A 20,271-nucleotide genomic window follows, 5' to 3' on the forward strand; every position below is an offset into this window, starting at 1 on the left:
CTTCAGCCTGTATTAGTTGACTGTGCCTTACGAGCATTTGGTTCCAAGATTCCTTTTGACGGATGCGTGTCTTGTCGGGACTGCTGCCCTTTTCGACATATCCACTGATGAATCGTATCGCATAATTAAAAACCCTAACCCTCTGAAATTTAAGAAATCTCAAGTTTTTTTATTGAAAAACATGATTTAGTAGTTGCAGGATTAACTCCTCAATGTTATCTTCCGTCATGTTAGTTAAAGTATATGATGAATTTTCAATGGTGTAAAAAGAAAAAAAAATTAAGCGATGAAGATTATTTTATAGATAAGTAAAAAAGAGAAAATTTAGGAATTAAGATTATTTAAAATATAAATTAAAGTCTAATTATAATAAAGTTGTTATTTTTTCCTATTATTATAAAAAAATATCAATCGATACATTAACTGATTTATTAAATCAGTTAAATATAAATTCTTCACAATTTATATATTTATCTTAAAATTTTATAACAATTTTGAAGAAGGGGGCTAGTCTCTTGGGAAGCTTTATATTAGGTCCATATGTACAATAATTACAACGTCATTAGTCACATCAATCACATATATCGATATATATCTGCACGATGATACATAAGCTGCCGCGCAGCACCACAATAATGAGATTCGATCACGAGCGGGGTGCGTGAAAGCTAACTACCCACATAAGCTGCCGCGCAGCGCCACAATAATGAGATTCGATCACGGGCGGGGTGAGTGAAAGCTAACTACCCACATAAGCTGCCACGCAGCGCCACAATAATGAGATTCGATCACTGGCGGAGTGCGTGAAAGCCGGCTACCCCCACCACGTGACCAGTGCACTCGGGTGCGAATATAACAATTTATATGTTTATTTTAAAATTATAGTTGTTAGTTTGATTTTATATATTAGAATTGATTTGTTTTTAGTGTGATTTTTTGAAAAAAAAAAATTGATGTTTTTCTAGTAGTTTTTCTTCCGGTCTAATTTCTCTAAAATTTGATAAAAATTTATTGAAATCACAAACTTTATGAATAATCATTACACAATCAAAATACTCTAAAATTATTTTCAAAGAGCAAATCAATATATTTAATAAAAAATCAATTTAAATAGATTTTATAAATACTAATCACCAAGCCTTTTTCTCTTGGAAAAAAACGGAGTTGTCTAACGCAACGGAGGAATTGCCCGGACGGCCAAAAGTGGCCGGAATCTGGGCAAAAAAATTTCAAAAAATCTTGTAGAGACAATGCTTGAATGGTGTTTTTGATGGTGGAAATGGATTCAACACCATCAAAAACATCTAGGACACCTAAAATTTTGAAGTTTAACAACTATAACTTGGATTTACAAAAATCGTTGCCGGATTTTCTCTAAATATACCCAAAATTTCCATAACTTTCTAGGCAATTCCTCTGGCTAATTAAACTACAGCGAAAAAACACCACCATTACCCACTTCTTCTACTTCAAAAAAAGAAAAAGAGTAAGTACCATGCCACTTAATGATTACGAGATATGTTGGGCTTTGCAGGGGTATAATTATTGGCGAATATATATGGTGATCACTAAAATTTATAAAAAGTCGCATATTGTTGAGTCATGATTAATGTTGGAATTTGCATTGGTATAAATGATGGGCGAAGTTGTATATTGTTGAGTTATGATTCTGTCGGGTCATGATTTCTGTGGGGTATTTGGATAGATATGATGATGGCGAATATGTAAAACTTTCACTCAAGTTTATTAGAAGTTGTATATTGTTAACTTAGGATTAATGTTGGAAATGGTTGGAACTTAAAATAAAATTATAATGTTTATAAAAAGTAAGAATAATTTCGTTTTAGAGTAAAAGTTAAAAGGTTTATTATTAATTAATCAATGTTTTGTTTTTTTAAATGTACAGAAATAAGTTAATAGTTGAAGTTTTAGAAGTATGAGTGAAAGTTTACCTTTTTAAAATTATGAATATGTCATTTTAAATGGTGTAGTTTTTGTTCAATAAAGATGATGAGTAACTTGTATTAAGAGTTATAGTTAATGATAGTTATTCTTCCAAATGATTGATGGTAAATTTTACTATTTTAAAAAAGAAAAATAATAATAATAATTAGTATAGATCTATTTCACTTTTGGATCTATCATGGATTGAGGGGATCGAATTTTTTAAGGTGTAAAATTTTCTTTAAGTTTTTTCAATCTTTGTGCTCTCAAATGATTGATGTTAAATTTTACCACGTTAAAAATGAGAACAAACAAGAACTAGTGTAGATCCATCTTAACTCTGAATCTATCATGGGTCAAGAGGGATTGAATCCCTCTAGGCGCAAAAGTTTCCTCAAGGTTTTTCAATCTAAAAGAAGTTTTCACCTAAAGGGATTTGATCATAATCTACCCATGATAGATCCATACTTAAAATAGATCTACAATAATATAGATTATGTGTCAAATCCATGTTGAAAATGGAAGGAATTACACTTTTGTTGGACAGTTGCCATTGTGTGCATGGCTAGTCGCCTTGAGAAGGCATCTACAAGTATGTTGGAAATGATGTCAACAGTCATGTTGAAGAGTTGTGTTGGGTAGTTGGCTTGCCTAAAAATTGGCAGGAGTGTTGGCATTGATGTCAACCACACAAGCTTGGTTGTTTGTTACAATAGATGCTGGCAGTGATGGCCCAGGAAGAATCTCATGGTAGTTGCAGGCTTCATGTAGAGAATCATCATAGTAGCAGGCTTATTGGAAAATCCATAAAATGATGATTACAGTGATGGCCCAAGATGGAAGTCCATGGGAGTTGTAGGCCTCATGCTAAGGACACATTGTGGATGTGATTCCTAGTTGTCCGGAGAGTTTAGGAGTAGAAGATTGGCAGTGAGGTTGGAGCCATATTTTGAGGTATCAGATGGGCTCAATGGCTAATCGAACCCTTTCCATTGGAAATTGCTCTAGAAGAGCTTTCCAACGATATGCGGAAGTCCAGAAATGGACTTGTGGGTCAAAATTTATGACTTGCTAAAGTTCAAGGTGTTAAAGCCTTAAGCAGGGAAGAATCCCGCATATCGCAAGTCCCACAATCAGAGGTCCCGACAATCAGCAAGATCAGAGACCAAGGCATCTTGGCAATCAACAATCAGAGGATCCAAGTGATTAGCACTACGAGTGCAAATCGTCAATCAAAGATTAGCGATATCGGCAATCGGAGGTCCCGACAATCGGAGATCCTGGCAAACGGAGGTGCAGCGAAATCGGAGATCGGAGATCCCAGCTAATCACATATCGGAGGTCTTGATGAATCGCAATCATCAATCCTTGGTGACTGGGATCGGTGCAACAAATAGAAAAACATCGGGATTTGAACCTCTAGTGTTAAATTGTCAAGAGAGCCAAAAATATATTTACAAAGAAAATCACTGCAAAACCAAGCATGGCGGGCCTTTTTCTCTCTCCTCCAAGAGGACACGTGGAGACATCTGATTGGGTCCAATAAGGACACATGGCAGCAGGTGGTGAGCTTTGATGAGGACACGTGGCAGGATCTAATTGGTTCTGATAAGACCAAGTGGATGCTGACATCAGCATGACATGACAATACGAAGAGACACATGGCAGGTAGTTTCGGTGTTTTGAGGTGGCCTAATGGGCCATATTCAGGTGACACGTGTCACCACTCAGAAGATGCCATGTGGCAGGTGATGACGTCACATCGGTGATTGGCGATCAGAGGTTTGCAATGGTTGGCACATTGGCCACATTAGTGAATCGCTGATTAGAGGGCTCCGATATGAGGACTAGTATGCAATCCCGAGGTGTTAAGGAATCAAGGGCTAGGGCTAAACAAAGGGGCCTATCAGAAATTAGCAATCGATGATTTGTGGTTGCAAACACTTTGTCACAAAGTGGAAATTTCCTGTAAGGGGGCTCTAATAGTGTTAAGCACTTGGTTGTGGAATAAACACAAAACCAATGGCCCAGTGCTTAAAAAAGGAAAAAGGATCTTGGCACAACACTGAAAGACTTAGCGCCTTAGGTCATGGCACTTGGTCACCGCGCTCGGTCCTATGAAGGGAAATTCGAAAAAGGGGCTAGAACGAAAGGAACTTAAAAATCGAAGATCGGTCATCACAGGTTTGTGGTTGTTGGCACATTAGCAACAATTGTAAAACATCGATAAGGGGGCTTCGATATGGTTAGCGCTTAGTCACAGCACCCAGTCCTATAATGGATATTTGATGAGGGCTAAATCGAAAGGGGCTTGAATATCAGAGATCGGCAATCGGCAGTTTGCAATGTTGTGACATTGTGGTGCTGTGATGAAAAGCTCTGATATCTTAGTACAAAGGAGTATTGATGGTGTATGGGTCAGCAGTTGAAGAGTAAATGCAGAGGTAGTGGAGTTAGTCTCTAGATATATCCCGTGCACGCATTATAGAAATTAATGCAAAACAAGAAAGCCATGTCGAAGTACTATGGCCCTTGAACATGTGTGGAGAGTCTCAGTGATGTGAGAATGGAAGTTATAGAAGATTGTGCCTGGGATTGAGTATGCAGGTGGTCTAGCCAGTGACAGACACAACAACAACATGGAGAGATCATGTCGAAGTACAATGTGCAATAATGCCTAAGGATAGTGTCGCAGCATCGACAGAGTCGTAGCATTGATTGGGGTGAAAAACAGAGGAACAAAACACAGGAGAGTGATTAAGCAGTTAGGGGGGAATGCAACATTGTGGTTTGAGAGGCTAACAGGAAAATGTTGAAAATAACAACAAGAAATGGTAAATATAGAAGTGCTAAATTTAGTACTGCTATAAAAAGCATTTCGGGATACCTTCCTATTTTAGTTAGTCCCTGAACTAAAATAGAGAAGTAAAAATTCGAATTTGATCTTAGCAGCTGTTTGTAAAATAATTAATTAATTCACCATGAGTTAATTACTTGTAGAAAACCAAACATGAAGTCTATGTGGGGACATGCAACAGTTTCTCCATCGATTGAGGAATTTATCCATCAGTTAAAGAGATAAGGATGAGTTGTAATTAGTTGACTCAGTTAACTGAGTCAAGTCCAGTTAAATTAATTCAAACTATTTGTTGAATTAATTGTGAGTTCAGTCAGTTAATGCATGCATGCATGTAATTGTTGCACTTCAGATAACTGAATATTCTCTCATAAATAACTCATGCATGTCAGTTCAGATAGAGACCCAGTTGAGATCAGATGGAGGGACAGTGTACTATCAGTTGCAGGAATATTCCATTGTGAATATCTCTTGCATGCAGAAGGAATTCTTTCCTTGAGGATTGCGTAGTTACTTCTTTAGTTTTTGTGAGTGTGATGAGGCCAATTCAACATGTGGCGTCACTGGACCTTAATAAAAACTACGCAAGGAAATAAGAGGCTTGGAGGGTTGATGAAAGATATATCTCTTGTCTACTTAGTCTGTGAGATGTGTTGTTTGATTGCAGAGAGAGAAAGATAGCTTGAGAGCTGATTCTTTTTGTAACTTGAACATATTTCCACTTGTATGATAATACAGAGATTGGGGTTTTAGGCTGAGGCTTTCCCTGGGTTATTTCTTCTGTGTTATGTGTGATTGATTTCTCATTCTCAGTTATATGTGTTCTCATTGATCTTGCTCAATTTGATTAAGTTTCCGCAAAGTTTGTTGTAGAAGTAGATATTGTATTTTGCTTTAGTATACTGCATAATCTGTTGATCTACAGTGGGAATTTCTACATGGTATCGGAGCAAAGGTGATCAAGGCGAAGAATAGTATACAAGAAGATAGAAGTTTGAATTTTGAGGTTCCAGAATATAGAAATCGAGTTCTTATCACATCTCAATTTCACTAGTGGCGTTTAATGGTTTAAGACTCGAATATGCTCTTGATGGAAGTTCGAATTATATAGCCTGGAAGGATCGCATGGAAGCAGTATTAGAGGATAACGGTCTAAAGGACTTCATTGATCAAGAAGTCCCCAAGCCGACTGATGCTACTGAATTGGCGGAATGGAAGAAATGTGTTCCTATAGCAAGGAGAATCCTTTTGGAGGGAGTTCGCGACCACATAGTCTCAAGTCTCCATGGGAAGGAGACATCGTTTTAGATGTGGAAAACATTGAAAGATCTATATCAAAATAGCAGCGATCAGAGGAAGCTGGCGCTGAAAGACAAGCTTCGGAAAATCAAGTGTGAAAAGGGCGACACGATCTCTACATATCTGAACAAGCTCACCACCTGCAGGGATGAGCTTGGAAGTGTAGGGATCATGACTGCTAATGATGACATGGTGAGTCTTGCACTCCTCGGTCTTCCTAAGAGCTGGCATAGCTACCAAGACTCGGTTAATGGAAGAGAAAAACTGCCAGATTGGGAACAACTTTGGTCGGATCTGATGCAGGAGGAGATAAGAAGAAGCACCAGAGATGGATCCTCATCAAAGAAAGATGATGAGGAAAATATAGCCTTAGCGAGTAAGGCGAGGAAAGGGAAAGGGAAGGCGTCCCATCCCAAATCTGGTTCTTCCCATGGTGGGAAGAAGTTTGACAAATCGAAAGTGTGATGCTTTCATTATCATGAAGTGGGCCATTATGCTACGAATTGTCCATAGAAGAAATTCAAGAAGGGTTCCTCGAAGGGATCTGATGGTGAGGCACTGGCCTCACAGTTTGAGTTGGATTTCTCGCTTATCGCATGCATGGTTTCATCCATGGTGGGATGTGTGTGGTACCTGGACAATGGAGCTTCATTCCACATGTCAGGTGACAAGAATCTTTTCAATACCTTGGAGGAGAAGGATCTCCAGATGCGGATCGAGATGGGCGATGATGGAAAGTACCATGTTTCAGGTGAAGGTACGGTTGTGTTTCAGAGGGAGCATGGAGCTCCCCTCACCCTGACTGATGTAAAGTATGTACCAGGTCTGAAGAAGAATCTTGTGTCTGTCGCTATGCTAGAAGATAAAGGCTATGATGTAGTCTTTAGTAAAGAAAAGGTATTCTTGAGGCATATCGGTACTGGACAAATAAAGCGAATTGGGATTAGAGTAAAGAATCTCTATAAGCTGGAGGTAGACGACTGTGCTGCATTGAGTTCCAAAGCTTAGATGGTGCAGAGCCAAGATGTTGGCGAGCTATGGCATAAAAGACTGGGCCACTTGCACCATGGAGCCCTAAAGATCATGCAGCAGATTTCTACCGGGCTACCCAAGGGAAAACTGGAGCAGACAAATACATGCAAAGGTTGTACCTTGGGTAAGTATGAGAAATCTTCCTTTGCGGATCGAGACATAAGAGCTGGAGCAATCTTGGAGCGAGTTCACTCAGATGTTTGTGGACCTTTCTCTACAGCCTCCACCGCTAAACAAAGGTACTATGTTATTTTTATTGATGATTTTTCTCGTAGATGCTAGATCTACTTTATGCAAAAGAAGGATCAAACCTTCTTGAGGTTTTGTGAGTTTAAAGCCTTGGCAGAGAAAGAATCTGGAAAGAAAATAAAAGCCTTGCGTAGCGACAATGGTGGAGAGTATGTCTCCCAACAGTTTAAGGACTTCTGCGCTGCAGAAGGAATTAAACGGGAGTTGAAGACACCCCATAAACCACAACAGAATGGGGTGGCCAAAAGGAAGAACAGATCGATTATGGGAGTAGCTCGAGCGATGTTGCATGACCAAAGCCTACCACTGCATTTGTGGGCTGAGGCATGCAATACAGCAGTATACTTGCAGAACAGAAGCCTGCATCGTATACTGGGAATGAAGACACCTATGGAGGCCTTTTCCGGGAAGCGACCAGATGTGAGTCACTTCTGAATCTTTGGATCATCAGTTTACTGTCATGTGACCAAAGATGCTCGGAAGAAGCTAGATCCAACAGCTGAGTTGGGAATACTTGTGGGGTACACGGATACACCCCACAACTATCAGGTGTACCTGCCTACCAGTCAGAGGACAGTGGTACGTAGGGATTTGAAGTTCGACGAGCAGAAATCCATGCGATTATCACTTGAGAGGGAGCTCAAGTTGCATGCAGAGGAGGAACTTTCAGTTCCTAAGGAGGAGGAGCCTCAGATTGATGCGGAGTAGCCGCATGCAGAGGATCTGGGAGTGGAGACATCCACTCATGATGAGACTTCTAGAGATGGGTGGAAACGCTTAAGGGAAGCTGACAGGTTGATGCTGGATGCGCGGGAGAATGTGGGACAACCATCTTCTCAGCATAGACAGAGGAGGTTTCCTAAGCGGTACATTGGGTACATGGCCCTGGTTGGGGAGTGTGTAGATACCAAACCTTCTTCATTCGAGGAGGCAGTGCAGCAACCAGTCTAGGTTGATGCGATAGTAGAGGAGTATGACTCTATCATTCGGAACAATGTGTGGGATGTTGTCTCAAGACCTCAGGGCAAGTCAGTGGTGAGTTCCAGATGGCTTTACAAGGTAAAGCAGGCAGCTGATGGCAGTGTTGAGGAACATAAGGCAAGGTATGCTGCCCATGGTTTCTCACAGGTTGAGGGGATCGACTACGATGAGACCTTTGCTCCCGTAGCAAGGTATTCATCTATCAGATCGATGTTGGCACTATCAGCTCATATGGGTTGGAAGATCCATCAGATGGACGTGAAGACAACATTCCTCAATGGGAAGATTGAGGAGGAGGTGTACATTGAGCAACCAGAGGGTTTCGAGACCTTCGATCGTGAGTCGCATGTGTGACGACTCAAGAGGGCTTTGTATGGGCTAAAGCAAGCACCCCGTGCTTGGTACACCAGGATCAACAACTATTTCACTAGGTTGGGCTTCACCAAGAGTGAATTAGATGCGAACCTTTACCACATCATGGTAGAAGGTAAGCCATTGATTATTGTTCTTTATGTCAATGATCTAATTTTGACAAGTGATGATCAGCTGATCTAGTCTTGCAAGGAGGAATTTGCAAGAGAGTTTGAAATGAAAGACATGGGTCTTATGCACTACTTTCTAGGCATGGAGGTGTGGCAGAAAGATGGTGAAGTATTTGTGTCTCAAGGCAAGTATGCCAATGAGATACTCAGGTACTTTCACATGGAGAAGTACAAGCCCATGCAGACTCCTCTAGTTGGGAACTGGAGGAAGGAGGATGCTACTTCAGGTGAGGTAATAACTGCTACTGTTTATCGACAGCTGGTGGGTTCACTTATGTATCTGGTGAACACACGACCCGACTTATTCTTTGCGGTGAACCAGCTGAGTTAAGCTATGGTTCAGCTTACCAAGCTGTTTTGGAAGGCAGCGAAGCATGTGATAAGATACGTCAGAGGCACATCTCAGTTTGGATTGTGGTACAGATGGATAGAGGGAGTGAAGCTTCAGGCCTTCACAGATGTAGATTGGGTTGGGATTCCATCAGACCGGAAGAGCACTTCTGGAGGAATCTTCAACCTTGGTTCAGCTGTAGTTTCTTGGTACAGCAGGAAACAAAGATCAGTTGCACTTAGCTCAACAGAGGCTGAATACATGGCTGCTAGTCAGGTTGCATGTGAGGCCATTTGGATGTGGAAGATTCTAGTGGGATTGTTTGGTCAGAGGATGGATCCAATCATGATCTACTGTGATAATCAGAGTTGTATCAAACTCTCTGAGAATCTAGTTTTTCATGACAGGTCCAAGCACATTGATATCCGGTATCATGATCTTCAAGACTGTGTGGTCAAGAGGATCATGTTGTTGCTGTATGTTTCGACCGAGGAACAGGATGCAGATATTTTGACGAAGACATTGTCAAAATGCAAGTTTGAGTTCCACAGAGACAGGATTAGGGTTACTGATAATCCCTTTCTTGTTGAGAGGGAGTGTTGAAAATAGCAACAAGAAATGCTAAATATAGAAGTGCTAAATTTAGTACTGCTATAAATAGCATTTCGGGATACCTTCCTATTTTAGTTAGTCCCTGAACTAAAATAGAGAAGTAAAAATTCGAATTTGATCTTAGCAGTTGTTTGTAAAATAATTAATTAATTCACCATGAGTTAATTAGTTGTAGAAAATCAAACATGAAGTCTATGTGGGGACATGCAACAGTTTCTCCATTGATTGAGGAATTTATCCATTAGTTAAAGATATAAGGATGAGTTGTAATTAGTTGACTCAGTTAACTGAGTCAAGTCCAGTTAGATTAATTCAAACAGTTTGTTGAATTAATTGTGAGTTCAGTTAGTTAATGCATGCATGCATGTAACTGCTGCACTTCAGATAACTGAATATTCTCTCATAAATAACTCATGCATGTCAGTTCAGACAGAGACCCAGTTGAGATCAGATGGAGGGACAATGTACTGTCAGTTGCAGGAATATTCCATTGTGAATATCTCTTGCATGCAGAAGGAATTCTTTCCTTGATGATTGCGCAGATACTTCTTCAGTTTTTGTGAGCGTGATGAGGCCAATTCACACATGTGGCATCACTGAACCCCAAGAAAAACTGCGCAAGGAAATCAGAGGCTTGGAGGGCTGAGGAAAGATATATCTCTTGTCTACTCAATCTGTGATCTGTATTGTTTGATTGCAGAGAGAGCAGGATAGCTTGAGAGCTGATTCTTTTTGTAACCTGAACATATTTCCACTTGTATGATAATACAGAGATTGGGGTTTTAGGCTGAGGCTTTCCTTGGGTTATTTCTTCTGTGTTATGTGTGATTGATTTCTCATTCTCAGTTATATGTGTTCTCATTGATCTTGCTCAATTCGATTAAGCTTCCGCAAAGTTTGTTGTAGAAGTAGATCTTGTATTTTTCTTTAGTATATTGCATAATCTGTTGATCTACAGTGGGAATTTCTACAGAAAACTCTTTGAGTGTGAGCACTGCTGTGAGAGGCTAAGTGAGAGCCAGTTCTGCATGTAAAGGCCAACAATGCCTTAGCTGAAGAAAAGAGACCTTGAGAACAGCACTATGTGTGTTATGTCGAAGGTTCTTGTGTGCTTTATGTGTAAAGGCTTATAGTTTACTGTGTTGTGTGTGTTAGGCCGAGAGTTGCTTGTGAGTTGTGAGACAAGGTTGAAGTGCATGTGCTCTGTGTTAAAATCGGAAGTTTCCTGTGTTGGCATTATGTTTCAAGTGTTGTCCTTGATGGCAACTCACTCAGAGGTTGGTACAGGTGATGGCAACTTAATCAGAGGACAGATCTTAGTACAGCATGGCAAGAAAGTTCATACACGCAGGTTCGTTAAGCCCAAGTCGCGTGTACACGCAGGTTGGCTTCAGCAAAAGCGCATGTATGTGGAAAAGTACCTTTGGTCCATGGCGGTTAGTCCTTGGAAGTTGTGCCTATGGTTTCAGACCATTGTGTCTCGACGGGCGTGTCGATCCCTAGTTTTGAAGTTGATGGTATTGTGTTACTATGGTTTTGGCTCTTGGTATTGAACAAGGCCTAAGGCTATATAAGGAGAAGATCATTAGGCAAAGATATGTATTGTGTGTCTGACGCAGTGAGAGGATCTGGTATTGCTGGTTATCTGTTCGGGACGTTTTGGCAAGGGTCGGATCTGACAGCGAAGGCATAAGAATCTATTTCTAGATCTGCACGCGGGTTCACTTAACGAAAGTAGCGTGTATGTTTCTGAGCATGAAATTGAAAAAGTTTTATTGATCTGATAATACTGATTCACCCCCCCCCCCCCCCTCTCAGTATTATTTCCAACATCCTGAGTTATATGAGTAAGGATGTGTGTGTGCCTTAAAGAGTAGAAGTCCGAGAGTTGAGCCTGTGCAATATGAAGAAAGGCCGAGAGCCAAGCCTGTCTTGTGGAAAGAAAGAGGCAGAGAGCAGAGTGACTGTTGTTGAGAGTAGAGAGCAGAGGGTTGAGAGTGACTGTCGTTGAGCAGATCATAGGGCTATTGAAGAGTGCTGCAAAGTGCAACAGAATGAGTAGAGATCAAAGTTGTTATCATGTAGAGTTGTTGTCAAACTACATTGAACATTCAGTTCCTATTTGAATGTGGGTTGGTGCCTATAATTAGGAAGTTAGTGCTTCCATCTCTATTGGAGCTTGGGAATGCTTGGGGGTTGGTGCCTCCAGCAAGTTGGTGCTTGCAACAAATCCATGAGGTTAGTGCCTCATATGGTGCTTTTAGTAAGTTGGAACATTCATGCATTCAATAACATGTTGGATATGAATAAATAAAATATTAAAATTTGGGAAATTAGTCTCATGAAATCAATATTGGAATTTAAAGACTAAAATTAAAAACAAGGAATTGAATGCAACATTATGGAATTCATCGCTCGGTCAAAGGACAATTACTGACATAAATGTTTAATGCTACAATCTTCGTACAAAGTATATTCATTCAAGAGTATCCCCATGTTATCATGATTTTTGTTCAATGAACCTTTCCTACAGTGGATGTCCTACATCAAAACATAAAATAATTAGACCTGAACTAAGCTATGTTTGACAAAAGAAAGAGGAAAAGCATAAATAAAAGCGATGTAAGAATGTCAAAGAAAAAATCTAATGAATCTAAGTTAAACTCATAAAGTAAAAAGGTAGGGCATCACCCAACATTGAGGGATCCTTCCCAACATGACTAAGATTTTCAGGAACATAGATCAAATCACAATGATGCACATAGGATGAAGAACAAGTGGCTTCAATTGCTGAAGAAATAAACAAGATTACAAAGAAGAGAAGCACTTAGCCTACTATTGTAACCCACCTTTTATGAGCTACCTTTGCATCCTACTACATGAGTGAATGATCAACAACCTTGAAATATGTTCTCCATCTCATTATTGGTACAAACTAGAGTATTGGGTGGAACAAAACCAATCCCTAATACATAATACACAATTTTCTTACCTACATAATATACAACAATTAGCAAATTATGATTTTACAAGATAGAATTGGGTGATTTGGCTGCATGAAATACAAATGAGATAATAGATGATGATTCTTGGACTTTGACAATAGTTGATAATAATTTCCCATGTTGTTTGAATCACTTATTTTACATTTTTATCAAATCTGGGCATGGTTTGGTAATCTGAGAAAATTGAGTTTTTTTACAAATTGCGCCTAAAGAAATACGAATATATTCCAAACCATGATGAATCTTTGGAGATGGTTTTATATTTAAAATTATTTTCTATGCTAGGAATAAAAACCATGACTTGGAATCTTCAAAATAGCTTCCATTTCCTTGGGAATTGTGCCCAAATTTGATAGTCCAAAAAATTTGACTTATAACAGTATTTCAATGGTGGAGATTCATAGGTGCAAAATGGGTGCAACCTGAACATTCTAGAATGAGTTTGTCACCCCAAGATATAAAAACCATATGCCAAAATTCCTTCTGGAAAGTTTCAAATATTCCAACCATGGTCATGTACCGAAATTGCAATACTAGTACTAAAACAAAGTTAGACAATTCATCGTCAGTAAAAACACATGAAATTCAATTAATCTATTAAATCTAGGAATTAATGTAAATAAGAAACTATTTACCTGTTTATGCATGTCAAAGGGTTTAGGATTCAAGATGTGTAAAATGCACAACAAAAGGGAAATAATGGTTACATGTCTAGGGTTTGAGGGCTAAAACAGTTAAATGTATGGTTGAAAATGATGACAAAATTAGAGCTCTACGATGTCCAAACTTGCCACAGTAATGAAATTTAACAATGACAACAACATTTGGAGATGGAATACCTTCTTGTGGCTTTTCCAATGGTGTCTATCCATATGTTGTCTTCACATATCGTGGTTTTCCTCCTATACTTCCTTCCCACGACTTTCCTTTGGAATGATTTTTCCCTTTCACCATTGTTGGCAGGAACTAATCCCTAGGGATAGGGTTGAAAGCCTCAACATAACAGAATAAATCAATCAACAAAGAACACTCAATAAAACATGCTAAACATTTGAATTATTAAAGTTGGACTTAAGAACATACCCGAGGACGTACGTTTGAAGATGTTCCCGTAGGGTCCAAACCCTCTAGTTCCTCCAAGATGTGCAAATCTAAAAATCAATCTCGGAAGCATAGATATAATACATAATTCAACGTGCATGCATAAGAATATGTTATATCATCACAAACAAAAATTCAGACTATCATTCATAAGATGACAACATATATCGAGAATAATACCTAAGCTTCTTTATTGTCGAATAACATTAAGTACAGGATAGATACAACCTGATCGAGGCCAAAGGAACTGATGAAGCCTTCCTATAGATCCATCGAACCCAATCCACGAAGGAAACCTCTCTAATATATGCAAGAAGATGCTATATAAGGAGACTGATTATATCTAGAAAGGAAACCAGGGTTTCCTAGAGACTGGGAGTGCAGGAGGCAAGAGAAAAGTAGACTTGATCTGGGAAAATCAAGTATAATGTCAATACCTCTCTTCTCTTCTCTTCTCCATTAGGCCTGTCCAAGGGGTGTATATATGCCACCTCAAATTGATTATTTCAGTTACGTCATGGGATCATGTAGGTGGGCTCTTGGTAAAACTCGTAAACCCTTCCTGAAAACTAAAATTTTATTTTATCTTTTCAAATTTAAATATGTATACACAGGTATAGTGTTCTAGGACTTGTGTATGTACACTCATTTTACTGGACAGAGTCATGTATGTAATTTGAAATATATTTATAAAATATAAACGCAATTCTGTAAGGGTAAAGGGATTGTCTATGGCCATAAAAGAGCATCAGGTTTACACGAGTGTTGAATGATGCTTTATCAGATGCCCCCTAATATATGAGGTCAAAGGGGAACATGATGGCCGAAATATATTAAATATAGAGAGAGGAGTAATTTGAAAACTCGAGAGGAGATCACTAGATTCCAGCCCATCAAATACCTATGGAAGCAGTCAGAAAGAAAACTCATGTATGAGTCGGGCATACCCATACTTAGAAGGAATAAAGGTTGATTAGTATAACGTGGATCCAAAATTGATACATAATTGTACAAAATAAACTAAAGAATACATAATGGATCATCAGATCAAAGTCACGAAAGAGCACAACGAAGCTATGTCTCAATATCACATAGAAGTATGTCTGAACAATGATGTTGTATAATTGATCCTCATAAAAGTACCAAATCATGTAAGTGGCATAGTGGTATTTCATAAAATCGGGTGCCAACGTAAAGATGCTTCTGAGAAATTCTGCAACACATAGAGCTGAAAAGTGTCATTGGAAAAAATTTGAAGGAACTCTCAAGTGTACTAAGATGTTGACACAACCTGAGGTGTTTGCCGACCACATATGGTACATTTCTACACCATGGGAATAAATGAGTTGAACTCGTCCATTTGAGAAATCATTTGATTACTAATAATTGATGTATACCATTAACAAACGTGAGACAACTCACCAATATTGATAATGAGTGTCAAGGTACCCCAATATAATCTAACAAGTGTGAATAGACATGTTGAATTCAAACACTTGAAAGAATATCCCAATCAAGAGACATTGATGTATTCTCATTGTCGATAGAAAAGGAGTCTGCCATTTATGACTGCAAACCCTAAGGTACTAAAAAATAACTCTAGACCTTGTTCCAAAAGAAATGAGTTGGAGTCAATGGGAAAAGATTTGCTGGAAGGAAGGCATTATGGCATCACACATCAAGCATCATGAGTGTAACTCACAAGCCCATAATTCGAAAGGAATCAAACGAATAAAGATGAAGTAACCACCTCGAAGTACATTTCTAGTGTGCACAAAATGTATCTAGCACGCGAAATAAATCCTTTGAACAAGGCAATAATGAGAGATGAAAGATAGGTGTGGAATCAACCAATAGGGTTGAATGGAAACCAAGGTGTTGCATGAATATCAATGTGTGATAATGTAAGCTGACGTCAAACACAAGAGAAACCACTCAGTCAAAGACCCATGATACTGATCGATTTTGAGCACAAGGTCACCTATCAATGACATAAATAGGGCCAAGGTGCGACTCTAGATATACTCTCAGAGCAATTTGTTAGAGTTGATAGCATAATACCCTCAAGCAAGAAGTCAATGGGGACATTCTTAACTGACACGAGTAAAGGACCAAGTAACTGATGTGATACTGAGAATAACTTGACAGAATGGGTATGGCTGACATAAATAAGTCAAGAAACACTGCAGAATGGTGGACAACAGATTGACTACCCTTGAACAAAATCACAAATTTATGTGACTTCATGGCAGCACAAAATAAATTTGTATAAGTTTGTGATGCAGGAGGCATCAACAAACTCTCCATATGATTCAAAGAGTTAACAAACCGGTGGAGGACTAACTTAGAAACAATATTTTGGCTTCTGTAAATTCAAACTAAGTCCCTTCTTGATGGAGGAATGACTCATTTTAAAGTGATTTGTTAAGGGAAAGCATGAATGACACTTGTTGCCATCAACTGATGAAGAAACTGTCATGTTCCTGCTCTCTTTTTTGGAAATACTATTATTATTATTATTATTTTTTTGTCTTTTTCATATTATAGGGCCTGAAAAAAGAATAAAAGAATGCCTATGGTATAGTGTAGACAGCGAGTGTCAAGGGAAAGTTCACTACTTCCTGGGTCTGGAACATTCCTATGCTCAATGAAAGGTGGTGAATATTGGTCATCGAAACTTTGGGAATGTTCCATCCATGGAAAAAGGGTGTCAAGTCGTAAAGGATAATGAATGCATGACTTGATCTTGCAGAAGGGTCATGGTTAAAAGTCATTTATACACGATTCAAAAGTCATCTTAAGGCCAAAAGGGGTGCAAGTGGTCAATATGCAATTCAATAGTACAACTCAACACATGGGAGTCTCTAGGGTATAAATCCAAAATAAAATAGGAGAAGAAGAAGAACATGGTTTCAACGTAAAGTCATGGTGGAAGTAAAGAGGACTCCCAAGCCTATACAAGATTTCCAACATGGGCAACGTATGCTAGTGAGGTTCTAACTAGGAACCCCATGCAAGGAAACGCTCTAGTACTATGTTACAATTTTACGAAACGAAGAGTGAGAGAGGTTAAAGAATCACAACATAGTGGGGTCGACCTTGTGGCTAAGTATCATAGTATGAGGCCAAGATGCAAAATCCAATGGAAAGTCACATATCTCAACCTATATGTTAGTTTAGAGTACAATACCTTCCATGATCGGCCAACGATCGTGGAATCAAAACAATAGAGAAGCATCACTAAGTGAGAAGATAAGTCTTCATTACCCTGAAAAAGGCCCTTAAAAACACTTCAAGAGAGGTCAAAAGTTTCATGAAATTAAAATAATAAAGTTAAAATGAACTTTATGAAAGTGGGTTTGAGTTTTTAACTACAAAACAAAGTTTTGAACTTACCCAACTTCATTCTTACCATCCAAGTGTTGAGGAGAGATCTTTTTTAGAAAATTGGAGCAAGCTAATCCAATCTACTTCACCAATGAATTCTGAAACCATGAACTTCGGGTAATGCTTGACCCCATTCTCTTTCATTTGGACCAAATGTTTAATAATTGTATTGATTTTTTGGATTGATTAAATTAAATTTAGAACCAGTTTTGCGCATATGCGGTCTAGTTATATCAAGTTACATACAGAAATAACTACACGTGGTTTGTCATAGAAAAAGTCATGCATATAAATGACCGTCTTTTACAGGATCTATGTACACACGGAGCTAAATTTAGAAATGAATTTCTTAACAGTTAAAAATACAATTTATTTCATGATCTCGATCATTTCGAGAGAAAGAGAACATACTTATGTTGATAATCAAGTCTTCGAAGACCAAGAATCGTTGGATGGACTTAAAAATTATGGTTTTATCAAGTTTTTCATGATGCCAAACATTAGATCTCAAACTAGATTATTGGAAATGTTAATCAATTATTGGGACACGTAGCAGGAACAATATGTGATATATTCAATGCCATTGCAAATTGAGGTGGAAGATATTTACTTCAACACAGGTCTCTCCCAGAGGGGAAAACTAGTCAATTTGAAGGGCAGGGCTAGCGGGGGCCTAAATACTGATTACATTGTTGTATACTATGCACCAAATACAGACAAGGTTGGGCCATAAATCTTGTTGGATGTGGAGCCTATTTGTATTCCTAATTCAGAGGTCTTGTTTTAGTCATGTTTGGACCCCAATCCTTGCCGTTGTGGGGGGGCTTGTTTCCCCACTATTTCTACCTCGGGCATATAGCGGGGTGCGTGCATGTTTAGAGCACCCCCCCCACCCCCTTGCAGGGGTTCGGGGTAAGTTCCCCCGAAGGTAAAAATAGATGAAATATTTCCTTGTAAAATACTATAATTTCATAGTCAATCTGGGTCATTCATTAGGAAGATGATCTAATGGTAGAAGTTATGATTAGTTAGGGTTTTTTTTCCCTAGAAGGCAACCTCTCAATTTATGTGTTATGCAAGCAACTCACAAAATAGAAGAAAATATATTCAACGACTTCAAAATAAGCCTCTTTGAGAGGGAAACCTCCTTTACATTACACAAATGAATAATTTTTGGATGATTCAAATGAAAAAACCTCCTTTCTATATATATAGGAGTCTAGGGGGTCACAATATAATCAGAGCCGACATAATAATAATAATATAAGGGCACAACAATGACAATAGTAGGCTTCTATGGGGCACAATAATAATAATATGGGGACAACAAGGGCACAACAATAAAAATAAGGGGATAAAATGACAATAGTAATGGGGGAATCACTAGTATTATAGGGACCTAACATGCCCCTCTCCTTCAAAAAAAGTGTTTTCCTCAACGCTTGAGTAGTCCTGGATGCTTCTGTATAAAATTATCATCCTCCCATGTGGAATCTTCAACATGTAAGTTCTTCCACTTGATGAGATACTTTGAAATTCTTATCCTCCTCATTGGGCAACGGGGGCGGGTGCCTGACCCCTATGGGCGGGCTCGCCCAGCCATGGGCTTGCCCGTCCGTGGCAAAACGACTCCTGGGTAGGCCAAGAGGTCGATTCTGAGAATTAGCTCCCTAGCCTACAAGGTGGTCACTTTGCCCCGGGTAGGGCACGCTTTTAATCGGGAAGCCCATGAACGGGCCCACCACACCTACTACTGACGTAGTGGCCTCCTGCCTACCAGAGGGGTGTCGGGTAAGCCCGACTCATCTAACTTTTTAATTTCTAAAAGAAATTTAAATTTCACTAATAAAAAGTTAAATATTATTTTACTGGAATATGTTTTTGTTTGGTATTTTACACGAAGATAACAACCCAACTGACACATAACTACTAGTAAACCTATGGGAGTTGAAGACTTGTACACAACCAAAGGGAGGCTAACCTTTCAAATGCGATAATCTTCCGTTGAATATGTTGTCAATAACAATGTAACTGCTCCACAAAATCGCTACAAGTCTTTTAATGAACCTTGAAAAGCCTTGATGTGATGTGAGGAATTGTCATAATAAAATTTACGATATAGCAGAAATTACGAAATTATTTTACCGCATGGTGAATGTGGTATTAATTTGTTTTTATAAAAAAATTAACATATAAATCTTGTTATGGCAATATAGTAATTTATGATAAAGCGAACATTATGGAATTGTTTTACCGCATGGTGAATGTGGTATTAATTTTTTATATAAAAACTTAACATATGAATCATATTATGGTGATATAGTAATTTATTTTAAATGTGTGATAGATGATATAATAAAAATTAAAAGAAATATTCAATTGTCTAGTAAATGCTATATAGTTTAAGTAAAAAAAATAATTTAGGTAAAGGATTTAGTTTACAATTTTAATTTAAATATTTAGTTTAAAAGATTAATTTCATAAGAAAATTTTATTTAAAATTTTTCAATAAATTGTAGAAGAAATTTTTTGGAGAGAAATACATGAAACAAAATTTTTGGAGGGAAAAGTTTCGTCAAAAATTTTTAGAGGGAAACTTTGGAGGGAAATTTTCATTCTTTAAGCTATATATTATCATTAGGAGAGAGTGCATTTGTATCATTCAACCTCTTATATTTGGAAGGCATGGATTCTTCTGATAGTGAAGTTTCTCTTTGTCAAGCATAAACATCTTCATTGTGTAACAACTCTATTCATATTGATGAATATAACATAAATTATTTCAATATGAATAGAGAGTCAAATCTTCCACTTAGTTCTAATCCTAAGGACTATGAGAGAAAAACTGATTAAGGGCGGGATGAATAATTTCAAATGAATAAAGAGTCATTGTTTCCACTTAGTTCTAATCCTATGGACTATGAGAGTAGA

The sequence above is a fragment of the Pinus tabuliformis genome, chromosome 6, assembly GCF_031772625.1.
Source record: "Pinus tabuliformis cultivar Carrire ecotype Pingquan chromosome 6, CPIR1, whole genome shotgun sequence".
Taxonomy (NCBI): Eukaryota; Viridiplantae; Streptophyta; class Pinopsida; order Pinales; family Pinaceae; genus Pinus; species Pinus tabuliformis.